The 27,614-nt window shown below is 62.8% G+C and overlaps 1 protein-coding gene across 2 annotated transcripts in view; it reads left to right on the forward strand.

Moving 5' to 3' along the window:
- Window positions 1-10,169: 10,169 nt before the first annotated feature.
- PTP4A3 (protein tyrosine phosphatase 4A3) overlaps window positions 10,170-27,614 on the forward strand; it is a 34,350-nt gene continuing 16,905 nt past the window's right edge. The window contains exon 1 of one of the 2 annotated variants that reach the window (XM_068525959.1): window positions 10,170-10,253. The gene's annotated coding sequence lies outside the window, so the exon portion shown is untranslated. Of the gene's footprint in view, window positions 10,254-27,150; window positions 27,173-27,614 lie in introns of those variants that run through there. The other variant, XM_068525961.1, reaches the window with a different exon arrangement.

The raw sequence follows: 27,614 nt of genomic DNA on the forward strand, positions 1-27,614 counted from the left end.
GCAACCACTCATGTACTGTCTGTCTCTGTGGGTTTGACTGTTCTGGAGATCGTATGTAAAAGGACTCGCAGAACACGTAGTCCTTCGTATTCGGCTTCTCTCACTGAGCATGATGTTTTCAAGGTTCATCCCTGTTGTGGCCTGTGTCAGGTCTCACTCCTTCCTATGGCTGAAGAATACTGCACTGCAGGGTGGACCGAGCTGTGCTTATCCTTTGACCAGATGATGAACATCTGGGCGGCTTCCACCTTTGGCTTCCTGAGCGGACTCACAGCACAGTCTCGAGCCGGTTTGGTCTGAGTCCCTGGGCTCGGTCTTTGGGGCACGTACCTGGGCATCACTCCAGAGTTCCTTCATCACACTGATTCTTCTCTGTAGTCACTTCCTGCCTGAGACCTTGGGATGCTCACAATCCCCACCTCCCCAGGGCGTGTCCGAGCCGAGACGCGTGTTGCTTTTTGCGTGGGGGGACCGCCCTCGGCTCGTGCCCACCGAGCTGCCTGGCATCCTGCTGTCGCTGTCTCCTCCTGGCACAGGCCTGGCGCGCAGCAGGTGTTCTACTGAAGCTCGTTGAATCATGAATAAATTCAGAACGATAACTTGGGCTTCCTGGGGAGTTTTGTTTGCAAAAAGAAATCCGCTGCTAAAGAAGTGACGAGCCCCACACTGTACCGGTCTGTTTCCTCTGCCATCGCCGCCCAAACGCCCCCAGCACCCGGGCTGGGGGTGGGCTCCATCTACTGGCGGGCAGCCCCTCCCCCTGGGCCGAGAGCCAAGGGAGGGCGCCCACTGCCAAACGCCGTGTTTGGGCACAGGCGAGGTGGGGCTGGGTGGCGCCTGGTCCTTCCTGTGCCTCATAAATCGCTCCGAAGAAAATTCCCCAAAAGGAGTTTCAGATGCCGCTGTGCCCAGGACAGCAGGCTGGTCTCCCCGCCACTGGGGGCGTCTCCTCCCCCATCTGCTGCCGGAGGAGCCTCCAGTGGGTCACCTCCAAGAATGGGCCTCCAGTGGGTCACCTCAGCGCCTCGCCAAGCCTGGGGTCACTTTTGACTGTTCTTCTCTAAGTCCTAGAGGAACGTGTGAGTCTCCCCAGCCCAGCATCCTGTTATGAACCCACTCTGTTCCTCACTGCCTTGGGCCATCGCCCTAGCTCTCTCCCCCATCTCTCACAGGGTGCCCCCCCCCCACAGTGTGTCTTCAACACTCACATGTGTCTTGAGCAGGTGGGTGGCTAAGAGCATCGGCAGTGGGGGTCTGCGTTGCCTTGGTTCCTCCACTGCTGCACGCACTCCTGCTGTCCTCTGAGGCTTGGTTTCCTCCTCTGTTGAGTGGTGATAAGCAGATGCAGCGGGAAACGTGCTTGGCCAGGGCCTGGCGCGTGAAGAGTACTCAGCAGATGCCAGCTGCAGCCCTAACCATGCCTAACGAGCCCCTGCCGAGCCCAGGAAGGACGTCCTGCACCGCAGAGCAAAGCCCAGGCATGTCGCGTGGCATCTGAGACCCTCTGCCGTCTGGGCACACCTGACAGTGTGCCCCAGTCCTGGTGCTGCCAGCTGCCTTTGTGCTCCCAACCTGCCACGTGCTTCTGCACCTCTGCGCCTTTGCAGGTGCCATTCCTCTGTCTGTGCTGCCCTGCCCACCCCGGGGGCCTGCGGCCTCCTCCTAATGTCACCCAGACCGTGAGCGTCTGTCTGCTGCCCCTGGAGGGCAGGGCCTATGGCATCACCTGCAGAACCTGCAGATGGTGGGGCGGGGGTACAGACTGGGGCCCCAGCCGAGGGCGGCCACTCCTTCAGCCCAGGGAGCCGTAGTCAATACCCCGGTAAGTGATGGTACTGGGTGCAAACTCTTTTTCTTTTTAAAATTAATTAATTAATTAATTTTTGGCTGCGTTGGGTCTTCAATGCTGTGCGCGGGCTTTCTCTAGTTGTGTCGAGCGGGGGCTACTCTTCACTGCGGTGCGCGGGCTTCTCCCCGCGGTGGCTTCTCTTGTTGCGGAGCCCGGGCTCTAGGCGCGCGGGCTCAGCAGTTGTGGTGCACGGGCTTAGCTGCTCCGCGGAATGTGGGATCTTCCCGGATCAGGGCTCAAACCCGTGTCCCCTGCATTGGCAGGTGGATTCTTAACCACTGCGCCACCAGGGAAGTCCCTTTTAAAAAAATTTTTATTGGAGTATAGTTGCTTTACAATGTTGTTAGTTTCAGGTGTACAGCAAAGTACATCAGTTATACATATACATATAACCACTGTTTTCTAGATTCTTTTTCCATATAGTCCATTACAGAGTACTGAGTAGAGTTCCCTGTGCTATACAGTAGGTTCTTATTAGTTATCTATTTTATATATAGTAGTGTATATATGTCAATCTCAATCTCCCAACTTATCCCTCCCCCCTTTCCCTCCTGTAACCATAAGTTTGTTTTCTACATCCGTGACTCTACTTGTGTTTTGTAAATAAGTTCATTTGTACCCGTTTTTTTAGATTCCACATGTAAGAGATATCGTATGATATTTGTCTTTCTGTGGGGTGCAAACTCTTGAGGCATGGGCAGCTCCAATGTGCTCTGCAGTTTGCACCCTCTAGCTCAGAGCATTGTAGAGGTTCAGCACGTGGTCTATATTTGGACACTCGTGTGATGGGGAGCTCACTACATTGCTAGGCCATATTTTCAGCACTGGCAGCTTCCTGGGAACGAGGGCTCAGTCTCCCCACAAAGTCTCCCGTGTGGCGGTCAGCAGCCCGAGATGGTGTGTGTGATGAGTCGTGGGGTCTCTCTCCCACCCCCTCCTGGGGCTCTCCAGCAGGGAGCTCAGGCTACAGAGAGCTGTGCTGCCCCCTGGTGGCTGCGGTTCACGGGGGCCGAAGCTCTCCTGCCCACAGGGCTCCTGTCCTTGAGTGCCCGCCAGTAAGGAGGCAGGGGACAGGGCAGCAAGTGGATCACAGACCCCTTGGAGAAGACAGACACATACATAAATGTGGAGGAGGCGGCATCTTCAGGCTTGGGGAGGTCTGACGGTAGCCTCCCTCAGTCCCTGGATCCATGTGGGCCTTGTCCTGTGGATGGGAGGGTTAGGGACGCTCAGACCCATCAGGTTTGCTTGGCCTGGACCCGCTATCTCCTGGGAAGTGTCACTGTTGGGGGCCCCATGACCTTGGCATGGGGTCATCTGTTCCGAGGTTGCCCTCTGTCCCCTACAGGCTCCCCAAGAGGGGACTCACTATGCAGGGTCAGAACATGCCAGACTTGGGGAGACCTGGCTGGACAGTCCCCACAGCCCTGGGGCCACCACACAGCTCTTACCCAATCCCGGATGCCTGGATGGCCAGCCAGCTGCCCCTGCCGTCTCCTGGGTCTAATGGGGTCTCCTTGGACCCTCTCTGTACCATTCCACCCTCCTGAGCAGTCAGCCCTGCTGTTCCCCAGCCTGTCAGGAGCTCCAACCTTTGAGCCCTGTGCTGAGGGCAGGGGACTCGGGGGGACCTACACTGGGGTTATTCTGCATTGGGGGTGAGCTTGCTGAGACACAGCCGGTGGTCCTGCTGCAGGACCCTCACCTGTCACTCCCGTCTTGCTGGTGTCCTGCTGTCCCCCCTTCCCCCGGGCCTTTGAATCCCCCATCCCGATCCGGACAAACCCTAACCCCGCTCCCACTGCAGGGCCCAGTGGGGGTGTTTCCTGCCCCAGGAAGCCTCCTGGCCTAGTCCCAGGAGAGACTGCCCTCCGGCCTTCCGCAGGTACTGTACCCCTGTCTCCTGGGTGCAAGCCTCTGTGAGGGGTGCAATGACCCTTTCGTTGCCCGCCGAGGCCCCCTGACCATGGACTGCACCCGGGAGGGCTCCCAGCTTTATCCGCTCTGGGCCTCGGTTGCTGAGGGGGGCAATGCATTGAAACAAACTCTCCTCATGGTGTCGGGGTGAAAGGACAGACCCTCTTGGGCTGGCTTCTGGGGCTTTGTGTGGCAGGGGTTCTGACACTCCGAGGCCTCGCCCTGGACCACAGTCTCGGTGGGTGGAAGTGCCAGGGTGGCTGCAGGTGGTTCCGTGAGAACCTGAGCCTCCTGCTACCCCTTTTGGGCACCCCCAGCCCTGGAGCCCCAATACCCTGCTCCTGGGGCACAGTTTTGGCCCCTGTCCCCAGTGCCTATACCAGGCTCTTGCTGGCCCCTGGGGTGCAGAGAGGAGACCGAGCAGGAGGGACCCTGTCCTCCATGGGCCCACAGGAGGTGGGGACAGACTCAGATATATTGGGGACCCCAGAGGGCTGAGATAAGAGACCTACCCCAGGGCTGTGCAGAAGCTTAGTGGGGCTGCCAGCAGGCTCTGGCGGTGGTGGCACGCCCTGCTCTTCCCGTCTCAGTCCCTTCCTTTCTCCCTTCCCCAGGGTGGTCCCTGGAGGGGTTAGGAGCCAGCCCCTGGGTGTGTGGCTTGGCCCCTCTGCGCCTCATTCTGAACTGAGTGGCGGGGCTCGTGCTCCCACACTTCCCTGTTGCCATCTCCCTGGCAACCCAGGTCACTGGGGCTGAGTGGAGGGCCAGGCAGGACCGGCTACGTAATTCCTGGGCCCAGTGTGAAACGAAACTGTGGGCCACCTGTTTCATAAGCGCTGCCCGATGGGGACACTAGAGCATCACACCCATGGCTGAGCCCAGGCCTGTGGCCGCCCAGGTCTCGCTCCCGAGCCGCTGGCCCTTCTCACAGTCACCACGAGGGGGCGCTCGCGAGGCGCGCCCGATGCCTGTTCGGGGCTGGGGCCTGGAGGTGTCCACCTCAAGCCTTCTGGTCCTAACCATCCCAGGAGGTGTCAGGAATGCAGGCTGCGTCGGTGTCCAGGCCTCCTCACTGGTGGGAGCCCTAGTCGACTGGGTCCTCTGGCTGCTAGTTCTCTGCTGCAGCATTACCGGTGGACGGCACAGCTTGTGCAAAGGCCAGGAGGTGGGCTTCATCTGGTGCCCTGGGGGCTCCAGGGATGGAGCTAGAGGTCGCCAAGAGCAGCAGTGGGTGTAGATGGACCCAGGGGTCAGCAGGGCTGGGTGGGGGACACAGCCGGCCATGGCCGTCCTCAGGGAGGCCTTGGCACACACTGGAGCACTCTTCCTGGCCTGCTTGCCTAATGGTTGCTTGGCCTGCAGGCCCCCCTCATGTGCTGATGCCTGGAAGGCACCCTCCCAATTTCCAGGCCCAGCGGCCTCCCCAGGTGCTCCTGACCACCGTAACTGGGGAGCTGCCTGGGTGGGCTCCCCCACTCCAGTCTGCAGCATCCCCAGGACAGCCTGGCATAGCACTTAACACGTGGATGTCAGAGCCAGAAATCGTTGAAAGGGCTGGAACTTCCAGGCTTAGCTGGGGACCCTCCGCTCCGCTGGTGCTCCAGCTCCAATGGCCCCCAGGGCTCCCACACCCACCCCATTGGCAGTCTCAGAAGTCTGGTCTTAAGAACTGCCCCTGCGGACTTCCCTGGTGGTGTAGTGGTTAAGAATCTGCCTGCCAATGCAGGGGACACGGGTTCGAGCCCTGGTCCGGGAAGATCCCACATGCTGTGGAGCAGCTAAGCCCGTGCGCCACAACTACTGAGCCTGCGCTCTAGAGCCCGTGAAGCGCAACTACTGAGCCCGCATGCCACAACTACTGAAGCCTGCGTGCCTAGAGCCCATGCTCCGCGACGAGAGAAGCCAATGCAATGAGAAGTCTGCGCACCACAACAAAAAGTAGCCCGCGCTCGCCGCAACTAGAGAAAGCCGACGCGCAGCAACGAAGACCCAATGCAGCCAAAAATATAAATAAAATAAGTAAATAAATTAAAAAAAAAAAAGAACTGCCCCTCCTCCACCCTGGCACTGGCAGGGAGGACTCCCACCTCCCCTGCGGGGACCAGAGCTCATCCTGCTGCTGCCTTTGCCTCCTGATCAGATTGCAGGCCCATGAAGGGGCCCTGTCCTTCCCACACTGGCTGCAGGGCTGGCCTGTGACGGATGCACAACGGTGGGGAGCGGCATGAGCGACTCCTGAGGCTGGGTTACAAATGCATGGCAGCTTCTCTCTGCGGTCGCTGACTTGGGGGATGCCAGCTGCTGTCTGGTGAGGACACCCCCCTGGGAGACCTGCTTTCAAGAGGAGGGATGGGCTGCAGCCAACAGCCTGCACAGCTGGCCAGCTGGGGCAGTGAGTCGGCTTGGAGCAGGTCCTCCCGCCCCAGGTGGGCCTTCAGATGATGCAGCCAGGCTACCACTGCAGCTGCCATGAGAGCCTGAGCCAGAATTGCCCAGCTAAGCATCGGAACTCCTGCCCCACAGGTGCCCAGAGAGGACAGATGGTCATTGCTGTTTCAAGCTACTAGTTTGAGGTGACTGTTTCGCAGCATACTGAGAGCACATGAAGTCATTGTTTAAGCAACTTGACTGTGTTATTGGAAATTTGGGAATGAGAGTGATGAACACCCAAGGCCTTGTTCTCCAAGTCCAGTTTCCTCTTCATATTTGGAACACAGTTGTGTGTTCGGCTCCCCTGACAGCAGAGCCTGAGGTCGGGACTTGGGTGCAGGGGGTTTACTCGGGTGATCCCAGGTGAGGGTGGGAAAGCCAACACACGGGGGCATTGTGGAGATCTCTCGATGCTTCCAGGGCCTCTGGAGGTGTTCCAGACACCCTCTGTCCGCAGGAGGGAGGCTGGGTGAGTACACAGGTGAGGGCTGTCCTGGTTCACACCTTTGGGGCCCGGTGCACCCTGGGGGTGGGGCACTGTCAGGGGGAGGAGGGTCCCACTGGGCTCAGGATGGGCCTTTGCTTCTGCGGCTGAAATGGGTGTGACGTGGCCACCAGGAGTCAGTCCCCGAGGTTCCTCTTCTCGTCCTGTACCTTGCACCCAGCTTTTGCGTTTACCTGACTTAACGTTCAACCAGAAACTCTTTGGGAATTCACTGGTGGTCCAGTGGTTGGGATTCTGAACTTCCACTGCAGGGGGCATGGGTTTGACTCCTGGTCAGGGAACTAAGATCCCACATGCTGCGCGACACAGCCAAAAAAAACCCCCCAAAAAACCCAGAAGTTTTTTTTCCCTTTGCTCATGTTTGACGCTGGGACCTGAGGATGATTCTGGAAGGACAGTCCTAAGAACGTCTACTGGGCACCTGTTCAGTGACAGGTGGAACCAAGCTGGTGTCAAGTCTCATCCCCCAAGGCTGGAGCTGTCACTCTGACCCCGTTATGGATGAGGAGACTGAGGCAGGGAGAGGTTAAGGCGTGCAGCCTGGTGTTGGGGGCTCAAAAGCAGCTGCCCGCTGCCCACGGCTGGCTCCGGGTCCCTCCTTGTGGCCCTGCCGCCACTGGGGCCAGGCCTGCTGGGCCCAGGCCGCTTTCTGGAAATCCATTTAGCACTGACCTTGCCTTTGTCCTCCTTGGAGCTAATCTGCTAATCCTGTCACCCCGGCAGGCCCTCCCCAGTCCAATCCTCCTAACCCACCTCCCCCTGCAGGCCCTCTTCCCCAGCTGGGGGCCTCCTCTCAGCCATGCTGGGGGGTGGTGGGCAGGTCCAGTGACTGGGGGTAGATGGGGTGGGGCCCTCAATCCCAGGGAGGATTTGGGCGTCTGGAATTCAGGTCTGCATTCTGACTCTGTCCTTCCCTCACTCAGCCATCAGCTCTGTGGCCCCATTTCCCGTGTAAAGAAGATCAGTTCTGAGCCAACCCTTCCTGCTATGAGACCACCACTCAGCTCACCCCTTCTTGCCCCGCCCATTCCACTCACAGCAGGGGTGCCCGCTCTGGCCTCCCCAGACCTGGGTTCGAATCCCAGCTCTGCCTTAACTGAGCCTCGGCTTCCTTATCTGCAGAATGGGGGTGGTGGCCCCTCCTCTGCAGGGCACGGTGCAGACTTGGTGGGACAGTGGGTGTAAGTGTCTGGTACGAGGCTGGAGTTCAGTGAATGTTTAGGGAGTGGAACTCTTGGATCCTCCTCCTCGGGTCCCCATACTGATGCCAAGAATGTGGAGGTGAAAGGGACCCCAGCCCATGAGGAAGGCCACATCCATGGCGAGAAACCTCTCTGAGATTTGGGGCAGGAGAGGAGGAAGAGTACGAAAAGTTAGGGAGGCAGATGCTGCTCTTCGAGGTCAAGCTCAACACTGAAAAAAAAAAAGATCAGTAATTAAAATGGACCCGGGACTTCCCTGGTGGTACGGTGGTTAAGAATCCACCTGCCAATGCAGGGGACACGGGTTCGAGCCCTGGTCCGGGAAGATTGCACATGCCGCAGAGCAACTAAGCCCGTGCGCCACAACTACTGAGCCTGTGCTCTAGAGCCCACGAGCCACAACTATTGAAGCCCGTGTGCCTAGAGCCCATGCTGCGCAACAAGAGAAGCCACTGCAATGAGAAGCCCGCGCACTGCAACGAAGAGTAGCCCCCTCTCGCCGCAAATAGAGAAAGCCCGCGCACAGTAACAAAGACCCAACACGGTCAAAAATAAATAAATAAATAAATGTATATACAAAAAAAAAAAGTTAAAAAAAAAATGGACCTGGAAATGGGCTGCCTCAGTGGGTGCCCAGCTCCCATTTCAGTGGAGGCGTCCTAGGCCCTCAAAGCTGGAATGTATGCCAGATGTTGCCTCTTCCAACAGCACAGCCTTCCCACTCTTCCCTGCTTGAAGGCACGAAGGACAAGGAAGCCCAGCTTTGTGGTTCAACGAGGGAGGCCTGGACCAGCTCTACTACCGACTTGCTGTGTGATCTTTGGAAGTTGCTTAACCTCTCTGTGTCTTCATCTACAAGATAGAGAGGACAATTGTCCTTACCTCATGGGGCTGTGCAGGGATTAAATGAGCTAGTGAACTGAGGTTTGAACCCAGATCGGCAAGGCTCTGCCCTCTGAGCCCCTGATGCCTCTTAGGGAGGAATCGGGGGCCTCTGGGGAGCATCCGACCACCCCCCATCCATGACTGAGTGTACTTCTGGTGTGCCAGATGTAGTTCTGTGCGCTGGAGACACAGATGGGGATACGGGTGAGGTCCTCACCCAGACCACGATCAGTGTTATGTGTAGCAGTTGCCTGTGACTTTCTGGCAGAGCTTGGTGCACAGCTCTGGGGCTGAGTGAGGGGATGGTCAGCGGAGACTGCGTTCTCAGAGGAGACAACAGCTGAGAGGGACCACACGTGAAGGACAGCACCACAGGGATAGTCTGGGGCAAGACTTTCCAGGCAGAAGGAACAGTAAGTGCAAAGGCCCTTAGGTGGGACGGACCCTGACTATTGGAGGAACTGCACGCAGGTGCACGAGACTGTGGCAGTGAGGTGGCAGGTGGAGGGCACCTGGAGGAGCGAGCCTGGGCCTGCTCAGGTGGCCTGGGGACAGTGAGGTGGGGCCCTGCAGGATTCCGCACAGAGGAGGATGGGCTCACTCTTGCCTTCCAGGAGTCCAGGTGGGTGGGTGGTTGGATGGCATCCTCTCCGAGAAATGGAGGCAGACCAGCGTCTGGAAGGAGAGGCTGGGCACTTGGCTGGGCTGGGGGTCCATGGACTGGTGTGGGGGACAGGGTTGGGTGAGTGAGGCGCCCGGGAGACCCCGGCCAGGCTCCATGCGCCCTCTGTCCTGGGTTTCCTCCATATGTCACCACTGGCCGAGCCATGAGCTCCCTAGGAACGGCTGATCCATAAGGGGACCTCCTCACCAGTCCCCAAGGGGGCACCTTAAGATCTCCCAGGGCCCCAGCACCGCCCCCCCCAAAAGCCACCTCCCGCCCCATGTATCATGGGCGGCCTGGGGGCCTCGAGGCCCAGTCTGACCCCAAGCCCCGGGACAGGTGACTGCTTTCCGTAATCCATCCTCACGGCAAGCCGCCGTGCGCGTGGGGCTCAGCCCCAGTCGACACAAGAGGAAGTCCAGGACTCCAGAAGTTTCGTGAAACCCCTGGACCCCGGACTCCATCCCTCAGCCTTGGCGCACCCTGCCCTCTTCACCCTCACTCGGGGTCAAGCCGCTCCCCAACCGCCCCGGCGTCAGGCAGCAGCCGCTTTGCGAGGGATACTGGACCATGGTCAGAGCCCACGGACACGCCCCTTCCCACCTGGGCGGGGCTCCAGGGCGCGCGCGCGCGCCCGCGTCTCCCCGGTGTGGGGAGAGCTCCCATTGGGTCGCGCCGCCCACGTGATGCGGCGGGCCCTGCCCGCGCGCCCGGAGCGGGGCCGCGCACGCGCCCGGGACCCGCGTGCACGCGCACGCGCCCCGAGCCCTCCGCCCGTGGAGCCGGCGCCCGGACCGCCAGGTCAGTTTCCTCGCGCCCGCTCGGGCGGGGGCGCGCGCGTGGTGCGGGCGCGTGGCGGGGCGCGCGCGGCCCGAGGGCGGGCCGACTCCCCAAGTCCAGGGACCCTGCTCCCGGCGGCCGCTGCGGCGCGAGCGCGGGCCTGGAGGCTGCCACGTGCAACTCTCAGCCCGGGGGCCGGCTCGGGACTCCGCCCGCCGCTTCCCCCCCGCGGCAACGGGACGCCCGAGCTGGGAGGCGTGACCCCCTCCCCCCGCCCCCGATTCTGGGGGCGGGAGACCCACCCCACCCCGAGTACCTTTTCCCCAAGGGCCGGCAGGGTGTCGGGTGCTGCCCCCCATCCCCTGGCTCAGTTTCCTCCTCCGCACAGTTTGGGGGGACTTGGTCTCTAGCGCTCCTGCCCGCCACAACCCCACCGGATTCCCTGCGTCGTGATGGCGGGGGGTGCCGGCGAACGTCGCCGAGGCTGAGCTCCAGGTCCCGGTACAGGTCCGCGCCCCGGCTTTCAGACCACTCTGGGGCTGGTAGCCCGGCGGTGCCTCATCTGTCCAAGCAGTCCCCCTGCTTAGAGCAGGTCTCAGCCTTGTCCCAGGCGGCTCGTGATGCGCTCCTGTGTTCTCCCGGGCAGCTAGCTGGTGGCCGGTTGAGTTGGGGTGGGTGGCGTGTCAGCTCCAGGCCAGTAGAGCAGCTGTCGCCCTGGTCTGGCCTTCCTGGGTGGAGCATGGTGACCCCACAGGCCGGAGCCTGATAGCGGGTCTGAGGGTGGGTAGAGTCCAGGCCAGCTGGTCACAGTGTGCCGGGCACTCCAGCCCTGGCAGGTGGGCATGCGCTGTGCCTCCTCTCCTGGCTGGCCGGCTCTGTGGTCAGCGCTGCATGTGATGGTGGGTGCCTGGGTGCTGGGCATCAGTGGTGTGTGGACTCCAGGGGGGCCTGCTCCTAGGCTGGAGCAGTGTGGGGCTGTGGACCAGAGAGGGTCAGCGGACACAGGGTGCCTGTGGCCTTGCCCAAATGGAGACCCCTTTGCAGCTCTGTGCAGGCGCCTTGCCTCCCTGACCTCAAATCCTCCCATGAAGTTCTTAACCCCACTTCTCAGATGAGGAGACTGAGGCCCAGAGAGGTGGAGTCATGTCCAGCCCCTCAGCCTGCAGACCTCACCAGAGCCTTGGTTTTCCCACCTGTGAAGTGGGTGCTGGTTGACCTTCCCGGCAGGCTGCTGTGAGGAGTAAATGGGCCCTGAGGCAGGCGTGGGGGGTCTCCCCACGGCCACCCAGGCCTCCCTTGCTGCAGGTATTCAGGAGAACAGGCTGCCCCCCAAATGTCCCCCTGGGGAGCTGGCCACCCCCCAACACCCCCATAGTGCTTGCCACGCACCATGTGCCAGGCCCGGTGCTGGACTGAGGGGTGGACGATGGCAGGTCCCGCCTCAGACCGTGGCGCTGTGCCTCCTCGTGTCCTTGTCGTCTGGGTGGTGGTCCTCCGTGGGGTCACAAGGTGGTTTGGAGTCTGGCTCTGAGCAGCCCGTCAGGCATTCCTTTCTCACTGAGTCACCAAAACTTGAGCACCTACTGTGTGCCAGGCCCTGATAAGCCGTTATCAAGACTGACCTGGGCCCTGGCCCCGTGGAGCTGGCAGTCAAGTGGAGGCGCCCACACACACAGGTGGCTGTGCCGTCTTGGGCGTGTCCCCGCCGAACCTCACAATACCCTTCTCTCACTTGGGACGGTGACGCCGCGTGACGGGTGGGGCTGTGTGTGCCCACTGACGCATGTGGCCAGGGTCCACTCTGCCAGGTGGGGCTCCGGGCACTGAGGACCAGGGAGCAGAACAGGTGTGACCCTGCTCTCCTGGACCCTGCCTTCAGTGCTGGGGGTTCTGGCGGGTGGGTGGGTGGGCTGCCGGGCTGGCTGGAGGGCCCAGGGCTTGGCCAATGCACCCTGCCGTTTTCCTGGCCAGGAAGTCGGGCCTGGAGGGACTCTGAAGGCTGGAGGGAATGAGGGCAGGTCCGTTTGCGTGGAGGAGGGCTCTGTCCACGTCCCCAGGGTCACAGCGTCTCCTGCCGCCGGGACTCTGGGAGAGGGGTGGTGGCTCCCCTTCCGGGTGGGGAAGCCGAGGCGCAGAGAAGGTAGTCACCAGGTGTGTTGGGTGCCTGCTGTGGGCCGGGCCCCTGCCCCATCCTGGTCTGTCCGCCAGCAACTGGAGTCATTGTCTACCTGTCCTGCAGCGAGAGGCCAAAGTTCAGCGAGGCTCCTCACTTCCCGAGGTCACAGGGGCTCTGGGCGGTGATGGCTCAGGGAGGGGGCCCCTCTGTCCGACCCCACCTCTGGCCCAGTGCCCCGAGTCCCCCGGGCGGGCTGGGAATTGTTCCTGTCGGGACTTTGGAAGGCTGCCCAGGTCAGGGGTGTGTGGAAGCCCCAGCCAGGCCCAGTTCCCGCCACAGTGACCGTTCTGCTGCCTGGGGTCTGTCCCCTCCTCCGCCCAGGCCTCAGTTGGGAGTGTGTGTCCTCTGCGAGCCCTCGCAAGGCAGGTGGTGTGTACATTTGTTTTTGCTTTTGTTTTTTTTTTAATATTTGTTTATTTATTTGGCTGTGCTGGGTCTTAGTTGTGGCGTGCAGGATCTTCGTTGCTGCGTCCAGGATCTTTTAGTTGCAGCATGCGGGCTCTTAGTTGCGTCATGCGGGATCTAGTTCCCCCACCAGTGATTGAACCCGGGCCCCCTGCATTGGGAGCGTGGAGTCTTAACTGCTGGACCACCAGTGAAGTCCCTGGTGTGTACACTTGGATGTGAGGACCTAAGCCTCAGTGCCCGAGGGTCTCAGCGGGCAAGGAGGTGGCTTGAGCCTTGTGGAGACCAGCGTTCTCATCTCTAGAAGGTGACGATCCCCCAGGATGGCTGGAGTGGGGTTCCGCTGTCCTTGGCCATCACAGCCAGAAGGGGGTTGAGGAGAAACTGGTCCGGCAATCAGACCTGAGCCCCGCGTGGCTCCTCCCGCTGCCCCAGCTTCTCAGGCCTCTGTGCCACGAACCCGCTCTCTATCCTGGATCTTCCCGGCCACCACCTTTATCGTGCACCTACTGTGTGCCTGGCCGGAGCTTGGCTGAGTCCTGGATGAGTCCAGGGGTGGGTGTCACCGCCCTGGGTCTCCATTCTGCACCAGCAAATGAGGGGCTGGATCAGATCCGAGGTTGTCAGTGGGGGAGGTGCTCCCAGATGCTTGGTGCTCTCTGAGGTGCGCCCACACGTCCCCCAGGAGATGCTGATGCCCCCGGGAAGGAGGCACGCGTGGCTGATGGGGGCAGGTGGAAGGTTGGGAGCCCCCAGACTGTGTCGTGCTGTGGTTCTATTTCCTGACTCAGGTTCTGAGGCAAGGGGCGGCAGGAGCCATGCAGTGTTCTAGAGCAGGGTGGAGGGATGGTCTCTGGTGCGTGGCTGGGGGCTGATGTGCTGGAATAGGACTCAGCCAGGATGTCCGTGGGTGCTGCTCTGGGTCTCCCCAGCACCCCGGCCTGGCTGCCCAGAGCCCCCTTAGTCAATGAAAGGTCATTAGCCATCTGGCTTTGGGCCAACTTTTCTCCTCTGGGGTCTCAGTTTTCCCTTCTGCAGAAGGGGGGCTCTGACCTGCTGTCACCAGCTCCTCCATCCCCTCAGCCCCTCCTGGGAGCTGCAGGAGCCCGTTCCCATGGCCTCGCTCGCCACAAAGACCCCGAAGCAAGGGCTGGCCCAGCTGGAGGAGGCGGGCGGGCAGGCAGCCCTGCCCTGTCCCCTTCCCATGGGATTGGTGCTCCCGGCCCCTCTCCTGGCCCCGGGGCCCCTCTTGTGACTCAGGCTTCCTGGAAGAGGCGCGGGAGAGCGACGAGGATTCCCCGCCACCCCACCCAGAGTTCCCGCAGTGACCGCCTGCACGTCCCGTCACCGCCCCACCGCTACCTACGGTGGGCTTCACCTGCTGTCTGCTCTGCGCCTGCCCCCAGCGGGCGCCCCTTCCTGCTGCTTCCGCTGCCACCCTCTGGGCATCGTCTGGTGGTGCTGGGACAGGCCCCTCCTCCTCCCTTGCCTGGACCAGGCCCTGCCAAGCCAAACATTTCCTCCCCTTTCATCTCCCCATGGGCTCAGCTGCTGAGCCTTCTCCTGGCCTTCACTTCTCTCTGGCTGGCTGCCCAGTGGCCCATCTGCTGGGAATTGCCATGCGGAGCTTAGGGGGTGCCCGAGGGTGCCCGGGGCTCCCCATGGTGACCTCGCAGTCCCCTCTGCATAGCCCTAGGGAGCCCAGAGCCGTGGCCCCATCTCTGCCAGGCCTCTCTGGGTGACCCTGGGCCGGCCCCTGCTCTTCCTGGGCCTCAGTTTTCTTGTCTAGAGAGTGGAGAGCTTGGAGCAGACCTTGGACGCCACAGCGGACTGAGTAGGGGGTCAGGACAAAGCTGGTAGTCTTGGCGGTTAAGCCCAAGCCGCCTGGGCCAGGCGACCTGCTTGCAGCCCCGCGTCTACCCCTTGTGACCGGCCCGGCAGACTTGCCGTGTACAGTCTCTGAAGCCTGCAACCTCGGGAAGGGCTGTCCGTGGGTGTCTCAGTTCCCCTGTCTGTCAAGTTGCGCTCTTGGGCCAGATCCTGTGCAGGGAGTGGGCAGAGAGGGCCTGGGGCCCTGCCGTGACGGTACCTCCTGGGCCCAGGAGCTCATGTTGGGGGCGGGGACCATCCAAACAGCGCTCCATGTTGTTGTTCAGTACAGATTCGGTGAGGCTCCTTATGAACAGTCACACAGCCCAGGAAATTCACAGCTGCTCTGGGCTCTGGGCTGCGGGGCATATACTGGATCTCACAGGGACAGGCTGCGCACCTGCAGCGTGATGTATCTCACTTGAAATTTCCCTCACCACTGACTGTGGGCCTCTCTCCTGATGGCACTTGGGGGCCCGGGGCCCGGGTCTGGATGGACCCTGTTTATGAATCAGTACCCTCGTGACGGCCTCTTCTAAACAGGGCCCTGCATCCCTCTTGCCCCCGTCACCACCAGCTTGGCTGCTGTGTAGTGGTGTTGGGGAGGCAGCCTACTGGCTTGGCCTGGCTCCTGCCTTCCTGTGCCTCTTGAGGGGCTGCCAGGCCTGCACTGGCCCCTGTGGGGGACGGGAGAGGGCGGAGAAAGGTGGTCCTGACCCCGGGTGGGACCATGGGTGAACAGGACCTGCAGGAGACGACTGTCACCTTCCTGGAGCGTGTGTCCCCAAGATTTTGAGGTCGTGTTGGCTCAGGAAGTCAAGGTAACCTTCTGAGAGGAGGTGGTGTCTGTCTGGGGCTTGAAGGATGTGGGTATCACAGTCGCTGGCGGGAGGGGCTCCAGGAAGGGAGAGCTGGGCGAAGGCAGCTCCTGGGAGCTCGGGGCCTGAGTTAAGAGCACCCCTCAGGGGCCCTGTCTTGGTCTCGCTCTAGGCCGGAGTGGAGCTGGTCCAGGGCACGGCCTTCATCCTCACGGCCAGCTGTGTGGCAGTGGCTGTCACTGCCCCGTCTCCCAGGCCATGTACCCTGCCCAGGGTGGCAGGCGTGTCTGGCTGGTGCCCCTCGAGTCGGGGCTGTGCGGTCCTTGTCGAACGGCCTGGAGCCAGACTGTCGTCCCCTCGTTTACAGATGAGGGGCCTCCAGGTGTGTGTGGGACCGGGGGGGAGTGGACCTCACCCCAGTACAGTCACCGGCTCATCTGGCCCGGGAGACCCTCCCCTCTCTCTGGCCTCAGTTTTCCCTGTTTCTCAAATGGGGCTGGGAGGACCTGCCTCCACGGGTGGGTGACAGTCTGATAAGGAAGGGGCATCTGGTGAGCAGGAAGCCCTCCTTCTGGCCTCTGGTGTTAACGTGCCGGTCCGTGCCTCAGTCTCCCCCTCTGTAAATGGAGGCGTGCGCCCCTTTTGTGGGCATGTTGGGAGGTGTAAAATGGGGCATCCCGGGGTGTGCAGAAGGTGCCCTGCTGAGGGCGCAGCCCTTCCCCGCTCCGCTCCCCTCCGCCGTGGCCTCGAGGGCTGGGCCGTTCCCACGGTCGCCGGGCAGCCGCAGGAAGCCATCTGGAGGCCTTGTTTACCCCTCCTCCCAGCTTCCCTGGCAGGAAGTCACCGGAAGGGCCGTCCCGAGGGGCCCCCTGGCCTGTGAGGACAGCCAGAGGCTGGGGGTCCCTGGGTGGAGCGTGGGGGGCAGGGAACGCGGAGGACAGAGCCAGGCAGAGCCCGCTGTGCGTGTGGGCTGGAGTGCAGATTGAACCATTCATCAAGGGTGTTCCTCTGTCCGTCCACCTCGTCAGCTGCCCCTGCCCCCCACAGGCCCCCGATGAGGCCCAGCATGGCCACAGCCCACGAAGTCACGGTCTGCAGACAGCAGTGAGGCCACCGCAGCCTCGGCCCTGGGTGGACTGTGTGACATTAGGGGAGGTGTGGGGTCCAGGGAGCCGGGGGAGGAGCCCCTAACCCCGGGGAGGGGTCAGAGGAAGGGACTTTGGCGCCTGCTGAGGGTCAGGGGGGAGGCGTCTAGGGGAAGGGCTGGGGGGAGAGCGCTGCAGGTGGAAGGGGCAGCCTCTGGGGCGTTAGAGGTGGAAGGGGTCTGGGGGCATGGATGGTGACGGTAGGGATGGTCGTGCCTCACAGACCTCTTTCTCTCCTCCCCTCCCCCAGCCCTCCCGCCCCTCCCCCAGGACCCCCAGGAGACCCCCAGATCAGCCTGCAGGTCTGGACGTGGTTGGAGCAGGGTTGGGGCCTGGGCTTCCGCCCCTCGGGACGTGCCCAGCTGCCCCGGCATTTGCTACAGCCCCGATGCCCACTGACTGGCCTGAGTGTGGCCGGCCGGGCCTGGGGACTGTTCCCACAGACACTGCCAGCTGGGCCTGCCCGGCGCTAGGAGGGACGCTGACCCCTCAGGGCCTCGCGTCCTGTCTGCTTGGCTGCCTTGTGCCTGCCTGGGCCTCCTGTCTTCGGAAGGAGCCTGGTGGGCTCAGGGTTCAGACAGCCCTGCCTGGCCAGCCCTGGGGAGGCCAAGGAGCACCCCACCTTGGTTTCCTCCCCTCCCTCCCCCCTCCCCCCTCCTCCCCCCTCCCCCCTCCTCCCCTCCCCCCTCCTCCCCTCCGTGCCCCTCCCCCTCCTCCCTCCCTCCCCCTCCTCCCTCCTCCCTCCTCCCCTCCCTCCCCCTCCCCCTCCTCCCCTCCCTCCCTTTGGAAGGCTCTGGCGCAGGTTCTTGTGGGCAAAGCCTCCCAGAGAGTGTGCTGGGGTTTCGGGGCCAGGGTGAGTTTACGGTACCCCACCCCGGGGAAGTGAGCGTGAGAACCAGGGCTTCGGGCGGATCGGGGATTCAGGAGCATGCTGCCGGGAGGCGTGTCCACCGAACAGTCCTGGGTGAGACTGGATGGTGCAGGGGCATCCATGGGCATCCATGGGCCGAGGACAGACACCTGTGAGCCTGTCCCGGGAGGGTCAGTGACCGTTCCCAAGCCTGCTGCTTGTGCTGCTTGCACTGACCCAGCCTCACGGCCGCGTGGGGTGTGGGTGCCCCGTTTGTGGAGGATCAGCTGCCTCCCGGTGGTAGAGGGCCGCTGACCCCAGGTCTGAGCAGTGTCGGCCTCGCTCCGCTGCGTTGTAATGAAATGCCACGTCCAGCGGAACGTGGAAGCAGAGGGAAGGGTGCTCTCTTAAGAGACGTTGGCTGCGTGCGTGAGCAGGAGTGGGGGAGGCAGCAGGAGGCAGAGGCTGGGCTCCCTGGCGCTTGTTGGGATGCTGCTGAAATGGGAGAAGCCTTGAGGGGTGTTGGGGGAGCCCTGCGCCGAGAGCCGGGAACCTGGGGAGGCTGGGGAGGTGGCTGGCCGAGGGACGGTGGCTAGCCTCAGCCCCCAGACCACTTCTTCCTGGGTGCTGCGTGCTCTGTTGATGGTACGTGACAAGATAGTGCTCTCCACGCCCCTCCCCTTCTGCCAGGGCGTCTGGGTAGAAAGTAGGTTGAGATGGGAGCTTCTCAGTGCGTCCGGAGTCCAGCTGGGGCAGGGGCTCCTCCTCAGCCGAGGGCCTCTCTTCTTCTCTTGCTGCTGCTGGGGCCATGGTCTGGGGGCGCCTGGCCCTCAGGGTCACCACCTGGTTGCCGTGGCCAAATTGGCTGTCATGCTAGGAACTGAGCTTTTCTTCCGGAGAGCTCCTTTGGACCCAGAGCGTAGCCAGGGCATCCAGTAGGTGCTCAGTAAGTGTTTGTGAGCTGGTGAGCCGGCCTCCAAGGAGGTGGGGTCTAGACAGGCACAGGAGAGCCAGGAGGGAGTCCTGGGTAGGTGGCACCCATAGGCAAAGGCCTGGTGGCAGTGTGGGATGGTGCAGGGGCAGAGAGCTGGCAGAGGGCACAGTAAGTGCAAAGGGCTGGAGGCAGGATCTCAGAGGCAAGTTTCAGGAACAGCAGGAGGGCAGGTGAGGCTGGAGCCGAGGAAGGGAGTTGGGGGAGGAGGAGGTCAGTGGGGTGGGGCCTTCTTTCAGGCCTAAGGATGAACATAGGCTTTCCTTCTTCGCGATGTGGGTGCCGTGGGAGGGTTTCAGCCGAGGAGGACAGGATGGACTCAGCTGTCACCACGTAGGGAGTCGGGGGCAGGGTTGGGGGGACCTGCGATGCCAGCGGGGGTCTGGTTCTGGGCAGATGCTCCTCAGATTCCTGGTCACCCCAGGTGGCTCCAGGCACCTGGGCCCAGGTGTTGCCATCTCACCACCCATGGCAGCCTTCTTGACCCCGGCTGGGGATTCTGGGGAGTTTCCATTTCCTTACCTTGAGCTTGATTCTGTGACACGCCTGGATTTGGGATTCTGAGGACCGGTGCCCACCGCAAGCCCGCCTGCCCTAGGGACCAGCTCCCTGTGGTTCCCCTGAAGGCTGGGTCACCTTTCTGCTCCCTGCCCTTTCCTGCCTCGTGGCCTTTGCTCAGGCCATGCCCTCCGCCCAGACACCTACCCCATTCACCCAGTTGGATCTTTTAAGGCAAAAGGGGGGCGGCGTGTCCTTCTGTCACTATTGGGTGCCGCCCAGCAGGCCGCCTGGGGCAGTCCAGCTCTCGAGGGATGTCCGTACCTGCTTCTGATTGAGTGGGGCCTGGATTCGGGGGAGTTGCATGAATGTGCAGTTTTGTCTGGTGGAGGAGGTTGCCTCCCTGGGGCGCCGTCGAACACCGCCGGTCTCTTCTCCCCTCTCCCATCTTAGCGCTCAGAATCCGCGGGCTGAAAGCACTCAGTGCCGTGAATTCTCTGAACCAGCGTTGCCCCCTGCCAGCTCCGTCACAGATGATTGACTAGATCTCAGACTCGTACTCACTTTATGTGTGGTAGTTGTGTTTTTAACTTCTAAAAAGGCTTTGACAAACCTTTCCCATCCTTGAAGGCCAGCACTGTCCCGCCTGGAACCCTGGAGGGCCCCTCCCCGTCCGTCTGGCTGCTGGGGCCTCTGTCCCTCCCAGACAGGCCCAGTGCCCTCGGCAGCCTGGCGCAGCCCTGACGGGCCGGGAAGGGGCTGACCGGGTGCCCCCAGGTGTGGACCTGGGTCCTCTCTGCCCGCCCACCCTGTGTCACCTGGATCCCCCTGTCCAGCATCGCTCCCCTGGTACGTGCTGCTGCCCCGTCCCTGTGGGTGAAATAAAGACAGACCTGGAAGTGGCCCAAATGTCCGTCAGCTGAAGAGCAGGTCACGCAAAACGTGGTCTCTCCGCACAGTGGCCTAGTACTCAGCAGCCTGACCTACCCTGCAGCCTGGGTGACGCTTGGAAGTGTCATCCTGAATGAAGGGGGCCAGACGCAAAGGACCACACGGCGATGATTCCATTTGTGTAAAGTGTCCAGAACAGGCAAATCCATAGAGAGAGAGAGCAGATTCCCGGTTGCCAGGGGCTGGGGCGGGGGGATGGGGAGTGACTGCTAACAGTTGTGGGTGTCTTTAGGGGGTGATGGAAGTGCTCTGGAATTGGTGGTGGTGTGGTGATTACACGACACTGTGAATGTACTGAAAAAACACCGAAGCGCACACTTTCAAATAGTAAAATGGCGAACGTCACGTTAGGTGAATTTTATCTCCATTAAAAAAAAATGTAAACGGCTCCCCTGCCCCACACAGCCTGGCTTGAGCAGGCTCACAGTTAGTCTGCAAAATAGGATTAACCCAGCTCTGTCCCAGGGTTCGAGCAGGCAGGGGCTTGATTCGCTTGCAGGAGAAAGTGAAGCAGCCCCTGTTCGCTGCTTGGGACGTGGGCTGCTCAGCGGGTGCGGGAGAACAGGTGGGCCATCCTTCCTCCCTGGCCTGAGTTTTGCTGAGTGAGTGGAGGAGTGAGGCTTAGGGGCAGGTAGACGGCTGTGTGCAAAGTCCCCGCCCTCCCCTGCCCTGTGACCCTCATCACCCTGATGCGTGGGGCCCGTCTTCTTCTTTGTCTGGGATCTGTCTCCGGTCTCTCCCCTGCTTCAGTCCCCTGAGCCCGGGCAGCAGGGTGCACCGGGGGGCGCGGGCACAGAGCAGCCCCTGCCCTGCCCTGCCCTGCACCCCGGGTCCCTGCCCCGTGCGGAGCTCACAGAATCGCCGAGGGGTCAGATGGAGCCAAGAGGGCACCCGCTTGGTCGCCTCTGAAGTGTGCCCCCCTACCCATTCTGTCCCTGCATACATTTCTTTTTATGTTGGCCTTGCTGGGCCTGGCGAGTAGGGCTGCCGGGCCCATGCACCCACCTGGCTCTGGGCACTTTTTTTTTTTCAATTGAAGTATAGTTGATTTACAGTGTTAATTTCTGCCGTACAGCAAAGTGATTCATATATATATATGTGTGTGTGTGTGTGTGTGTGTGTGTGTGTATACACAGACATTGCTTTTTATATTCTTTTCCATCATGGTTTATCACAGGATGTTGACTATGTCAGTAGTTCCCTGTGCTCTGCAGTAGGACCTTGTTGTTTGGCTCTGGGCGTTTCTGCCCGGTGTGAAGGTGCAGCCCAGGGGCCTCCTGGTCCCCGAGGGGCTGACCCGCAGCTGCCCCCCGGAGTCCTGGCCCGGCTCTGCTGGAGGAGGCCTGCAAGCTGCTGTGTTCTTCTGACCGTGGGAATGGCCTGCAAGATGCTGCCAGGTGGAGCCTTTCGTGCACCCTGGGGGCCACCCTCAGGCCAGCTCGTGCAGCCCTCAGCCCGCAGCCCCTCCCGGGAGGGTGTTGTGCTGTGCTGTGCAGCCCAGGGAAAGGGGGCTGAAGTTGGCCCCTGGGCAGGGAGGGGTGGAGGGGCTGGAGCAGCCCGCGGTGCCTGGCGCAGGTCTGCCCTCTGGCCCGCAGCAATGCCCAGAGCCTCCCAGGGAGCCAGGGCCCGGTGCAGACCCCAGGCTGGAAGGTGCCTCAGCCCCTCAAAAAGCTCAGGCCCGGGAGAGGAGGGGTTTCCCTCGGGTCATCCGTTCTGATGGTGCCTTGCTTCCTCCCCTGGGAGCTGGGCAGGTGCTTACGGCGGGTGGTGTAGGCAGCCTGGGTCCTGATGCCCAGCTCCCCAGGACGCGCTGTGCCCGGCCCTCTGCTGCCTTCTGTCTGGGAAGGCAGCTCTGCTGGCATCGGCGGGGCTGCTGAGGGGGCGGCAGGGGCTGCGGGGAGGGTGGCACGGCTGGGCGCTTGGCGGGCACTGGGCTCCCTGTGGCTGGGGCCTTCCCACTGCCCGCTTGGGCTGGGCATCCAGCCTCGGCCGTTCTCAGGGCAGGGGATGCCTGCATCCAGGAGCTAATCCTGCCACCCTCAGGTCATGTTGCCACGGCATGGCCAAGGTGGGGACACAGGGGAAGCAGGGAGGGGTGTGTGCTCTGCCCCCACCCCTGCTGTGACGTTCACACAGTGACCGCCAGCGTGGCCCGCCTGCAACACTCCTCACAGCCACGAGTCTTCATGGTCCCTCTTCACAGATGGCACCCAGGCTCAGAGAGATGGTCCCAGACACACAGATGAGCAGGAGTCGGGGGGGCCAGGCCAGGAGGCTCTCCGACTCTCACAGCTGGGAGGCTGGGGCCCAGGGTGCCCTAGCCTGGCGTTGCCGAAGTGGGGTTCTGTGAGGTGCCTCATTGCTAGGGCCTGGCTTCAAATACATTCTGGAGGGACTTCCCTGGCGGTCCAGTGGTTAGGACTCCGCGCTTCCACCGCAGGGGGCACGGGTTCGATCCCTGGTCAGGGAACTAAGATCCCACATGCCGTGTGGTGCAGCCAAAAAAAAAAAACCGCATTCTGGAAATGCGCCGCTGGCTGCCCTTCAGATCTTCAGGTCCCCATGTCTGTAGAGACATCCTGCGGGCAAGAGGTCCCCTTGAGTGTCCCAAGGAACCCACTGGGAGAATCATGAACCTGAACGTGGACCCTCCTGGGGGTCCCAGAGTCCTGTCAGAGCCCCCGTGGGTGTCCAGCACGGTGGGAGCATTCGGGGGAACGCAGGCAAGGCTGCTTGGGAGAGGAGTGTCCTTCTAGACCCGGGAGAAGAGCCAACGGCAGCTCCGTGAAGGATGAGCTTCCAGTGAACCTGTTCTACCGATGAGTAAACTGAGGCACAGGGAGGTTGAGGGGTGTGCCCAGGGTCACACGGCTTGCGGGGGGAGCCAGGATGGGAAGCACGCCAGGCTCCCGAGCTCGGGATCTGCTGGGAAGGGCAGACTCTGTGGGCAGGAGCAGCTTGAACAAGGCTGTGGGGCAGAAGCCTGGGCCTGGGGTGATAAGAGGGAACTGTCCCCTCCCCCTCGACCCCCAGAGAACCTGCCTGGCCTGGCGGTTTGAGTGAGGCTGCACCTCAGGGTCTTCTGCCCTCTCTGGGCCTCAATGGCCCAGAGGCCAGAGGTTCCCATGGGCCAGATGGTCATTGGTGCCCACAAAGTTATGGGGGTGGTGGGGACCCACATGGGGCAGGTGGAGCCCCAGGCTGGAGGCTGTGTGTGGTAGGGTGCAGTGCTGGCATCTCCGGGGGTGTGGCCCGGCAGGGCAGGGGGTGCCCTTGTGGGCACGGGGTGGTCCCTGCCACGGTCAAAGCCTCCTGCGGCCCTGTGTGCTTAGGGTCAGAGCCACTGGAGAGCGGAGAGCAGAGCCCCCGCTTGTTTCAGGGGTCGGATGTGGTTCTTTGTCCGGCCAAGGGCCCAGCACAGAGCTTGGTGGCCGAGAAGGCCCTTAACTGCCAATGGGACCAACGTGACCCTGACACACTAATGGTGCCGATGGGCTTTTTGAAAGGGAGCCAGCTCAGAGAGGATAGACAGTGGCGCGGGGTGCCCCAGCAGGCCGTCGGCCACAGGTAGAGACCCCGCGTCCTGGGGCTGGGGCCTGCCTCGACCGCCCCTCTTGCGCTGGCTCTTTGGGGGCGCTGGGGGGCTGCGTCTTGCTGCCAGGCTGGCCCAGAAATAGCTGTGACCTTCCGCACCCAGCTTGGCAGCGTCTGGGGCTGAGAGTCCTACGTGCGCCCGGCTGAGTCCTTGCAGGGCGGTGGGGCTGGTTATTTTGGACGTGGCCTGCCGAGGCCAGGTCAGAGCTCTTTCCCGCGGCTCCTGCAGGCCCCTCTGACGTGCATCCACCAGGGCCTTGGCCAGCGGCCCCGGCCACCTCTGTGATCTTGCGCCCCCTTCCTGCCCGCCTGACCATCAGTGGCCCTGTGCTCCGGGCGCAGCAGGGGAGGGGCGGGCCCGGGGACTGGGGCAGGCGCCGGGTGACAGGGCCGCCTCCTGGAGCCCTGACATCTGTTGGAGGCTGGGCCTCAGTTTCCCTCCAGGGGCTGTTTGAAGGAGAATGTACACAGAAAGTGCCCACCCTGGGCTGGCTGGGAATCCTGGCCTGGAGCCTCAGGCAAGTCACTGATTGCATGGTCTGAGCCTTGGTTTCCTCATCTGTAAAATGGGGTGGTGGGTGTCTTCCAGTGTGGCTTTGGGGACAGATGTGGGGAGCGGCCTGTGACGAGGGCACGGTGCGGGGCCATGACATGGAGGGGTCCTTGGGCCTTCTCCCACTTCATGGGGCTGGACGCTGGGCCCAGGGACGGGACATACATGGGAGGTAAGAGGAGGGCTGAGCTGGGTAGTGGCTGAGTGTGTCCTGAGGCTGCTGGGTGGCCCGTGGACCTGGGTTCAGCTGGGCTGCAGTCTCCTCTCTTGCGACCTGGGCAGAGTGTGCTTCTCTCCCGCTCTGGCCAGGCTCCTGGGTGTGGTGGTGAGCGGAAGTGGCCACCACATGCTGACGCTCCAAGGTCCACTCACCCCTGGGGCCCACAAGCCCCCCGGGCACCGTGCTAACAGGTCCAGCCGTGGAGGACAGGCCAGTTCTGCTCCCCACCTCCCTGGTGGGTGCAGAGTGTTTGGGTGGGCACAGGGGACTGGCTGCCCTGTCTGAGGGCAGAACCTCCCTGCCGAGGGTGCTGGGGTGGGAGCTGACCCTGCTCCCCGTTGGGATTGGGGCGCCCAGGAGCGGCGGGGAGGGGCCGCATCACTTGCGGGGTGCTGGCTGCAGCTCACAGCCCTTCTCCTCCTCTCAGTCCCTCCTCATCCTCGGGGAACCGTCCCTGCACTGTCCAGGGGTCCCAAGGAGTTAGCCATAGCCACTACTCCACGAAGAGGGGTTTGGGGCCGTGGCCCGGTTTGATCAGGCTTCATTCTGCAGAGTGGGCTTCGCTGGAACCTGCGTGTGCACGCCACCTCCTGCCCTGCAGGCCACGTGAAAACTCCGTGGGCACCTACGGGGTACAGTTCTGTTTTCTTATCTTTCAACGGGCCTGTTACTCCCGCTTTGTGCTGGTGACTCAGAAGGCCCAGAGAGGTGAGGAGATGGGCCCAGGGCACACAGCAGCCAGGGGAGGACTTTCTCAGCCGCTGTGGGCATCCCAGTGGGTGCTCCTTGTGGGCCTTGTCCCCTTGCCGGCTGAGGACCCTGTGGGGTCTCCAGCCGATCCTGGTGGGTGAGGATTTGGTGGGCAGTCTCCTCCCGGCCAGGGAGAAGGCCTGTTAGGCCACATGGACCCTCTGTGAGGGCCCCGGCACCCACCCCTGTTCTCTGAGGCCCCAGCCCGGGAGCCCAGTTTAAGCCCGGGGTTCCCTCTGCTTGTTGAGGGTCCTGTGTATGCGCTCGTGGAACAGGACGGGTTGGGGCTCTGCCTGGGGAGCACTTAGCTCTCGGGGAGGCCAGGATCGGGGGCCTCCTCTGGGCCTCCTGGGGTCCTTCACTTGAGCAGGGGGGCCTGGGGGGTGCGAGCGCCTCAAAGGGGCCGTTAGCTTCAAGTGGATCCGTGAAACTCCATGCCCTGCTGGGACGCCACGCCCGTTCTGGACAGCAGCCTTTAGGGGCCTTGGAGACGGGGTGGCATGGTGCCAGGAGTTGGTGCCAGCCCCACGGGGCCCAGGAGGAACGCGCCGGGGACTGTGGGTGCAGGTCCAAGTCCGAGGGTGGGGCAGGCTTTGAAGCTCTGCTCCTCCTGGCTAGAATCCCAACCCAGCACCCCATACTCCGGAGTGATGGGCTCTGCATCTCAGATAACCAGACCCCTGGGACTGGGGGCTCTACAAGCAGGGAGCCGGGGGCGCGGCGGGGCCTACAGAGCACTGCTGCCAACTGCCCGGGTCAGCCCAGCTGCGCGTGTGAATACAGATGTCGGGGCCCCGAAGGGGGTGGTGAGGCCTGGGCCTCAGAAAGGTGGGCTACCCATCTGTGTGTGGAGGTCCCTGGCAGTGTGAGGCTGGAGGCCTGGGTGGCTGGGGAGGGCTTTGGGGACCGGCCGAGGCACCGGGTAGCCATGACGGGCTGAGCCTGGGTGACGGGCCCTTAGGAGGGGCCTCCGTCTGGGGGTGGCAGCCGGTGGGAACCAGTGGGGACTTGTGTATGTGGCAGGGGGTGGGGAGGTTATGGGGTAGCCGTCTGGGTGGCATGGGGTAGAGGCCCCTCCTACAGCTAGGAACTGACCCCATTGCTCACCTGGCAGGGAGCAGGCATAGCGTGGACTTCTTGGTGGCCTCCCTCTGCCCCCCAAGAAGTACAGTCCTGGGGGCTGGGTGGGCCTGAGATACCCGCCCCCCCCTCCCCGCCACCATGGGCTCCAGCCCTCCTGATGTCACCATGACGGGCAGCATCCTGGTGGGGGAGGGGCAGGTGACCCTGACTCTGGGAAGCAGGAACAGTCCCTCCCCCACGGTGGGGCTCCCACTTCCTCAGTGCTTTTGTAGGGCCGAGGATCCCAGGCCTGGGCCGGGTGGGCTAACCCGCCTCTTTGCTGGAGGAAACAGGAGGAATTGAGCGCCGGGCTCAGTGGGGCTCTGGGCAAACCTGGCTGCCCCCTGAGCAGGCTGGGGTGGGCACCAGGGGGCTGCTTAGGTTGGGGGCAGGCTGCAGAGGGCTGGGCTCTTTCTCTGGGGGTGGATGGGGGTGCGGTGGGCTCCCCACCCCAGCGAGGGAAGGGCCCTGGGACCCGCTTTCCAGCCCACAGCAGGCAGTGGGGAGACACGCCAGAGGCCCGGGAAGCCTCCAGGCTGTCGCTGCGGTCCCCCACCCTCCCAGCTGCAGGGCCTGGGCTCTGGTGCCTCTGACCCCTCCCCGCTGTCTCTGAGCTGGCCCCGCCTGCCCCTCCTGCCCCCGTCAGCTCTGGCTGCCAGCAGTTACAGGGCTCTGGGGACTGTCCTGCCCCCTGCGGGGCCCCGGAGCCCGGCCCAGCAAGGGAGGGGGGCTCTCCTGCCCTCTTCCCGGGACCAGGGTGCCCGCCGTGACCTCAGACTTGTGCCCCAGCCCCCCTGCTCGGCTGCCGGGGCTGCCCTGGGAGACGGGATCCTTCCGGGGCTGCCCCTGCCTGAGCCCCCGCCTCCCGCGCAGGCGGGTGGTTCCAGGGCCTTTGACGTGGGGAGGGCGGGAGGCCAGGAGGCTGGGAGGGAGGCCAGGCCGGGGATAAAGCTGGGCTGGGGGCCGGCCTCTGCGGACTCCAGGACTGAGGACGGAGGGTGAGTGTCTGCGGGCTCGTGGCAGGCTCAGGTGGGGTGGGGACCGGGAAGTGGGCAGACCCCAAGAGAGGGCGGGGCCCGGGGGTCCCCAGGCCTTTCTGTTCATGCTCGCAGCTCAGCAGGGAGCCTCAGTGGTTTCCTCCGTCAAATGGGGCGAGGGGTCCTTTTCCTTCCAGAGCCCAAACTGGACCACGTGGGAACGTACGCCCTCCTCCCAGGCTCTGTGATGTTGTTGTGCAGCCCGGGCCTCCGGGTTGTGGTACCCCCTGCCTCGGCGGTACAGGGGGAGGGTGACCAGCGGTCCTGGTCACACGGTCAGAGGTGGAACAGGGTCACAGTGCAGAGAGGGGACTCAGGGCACGCCGGGGTCCAGCCTGGTTCTTCTGCCCCTTGGGTAGTGACCGAGCCCCCTCTGCACCCGTGTCCTCATGTTAAATGAGGG

The sequence above is a fragment of the Eschrichtius robustus genome, chromosome 17, assembly GCF_028021215.1.
Source record: "Eschrichtius robustus isolate mEscRob2 chromosome 17, mEscRob2.pri, whole genome shotgun sequence".
NCBI lineage: Eukaryota > Metazoa > Chordata > Mammalia > Artiodactyla > Eschrichtiidae > Eschrichtius > Eschrichtius robustus.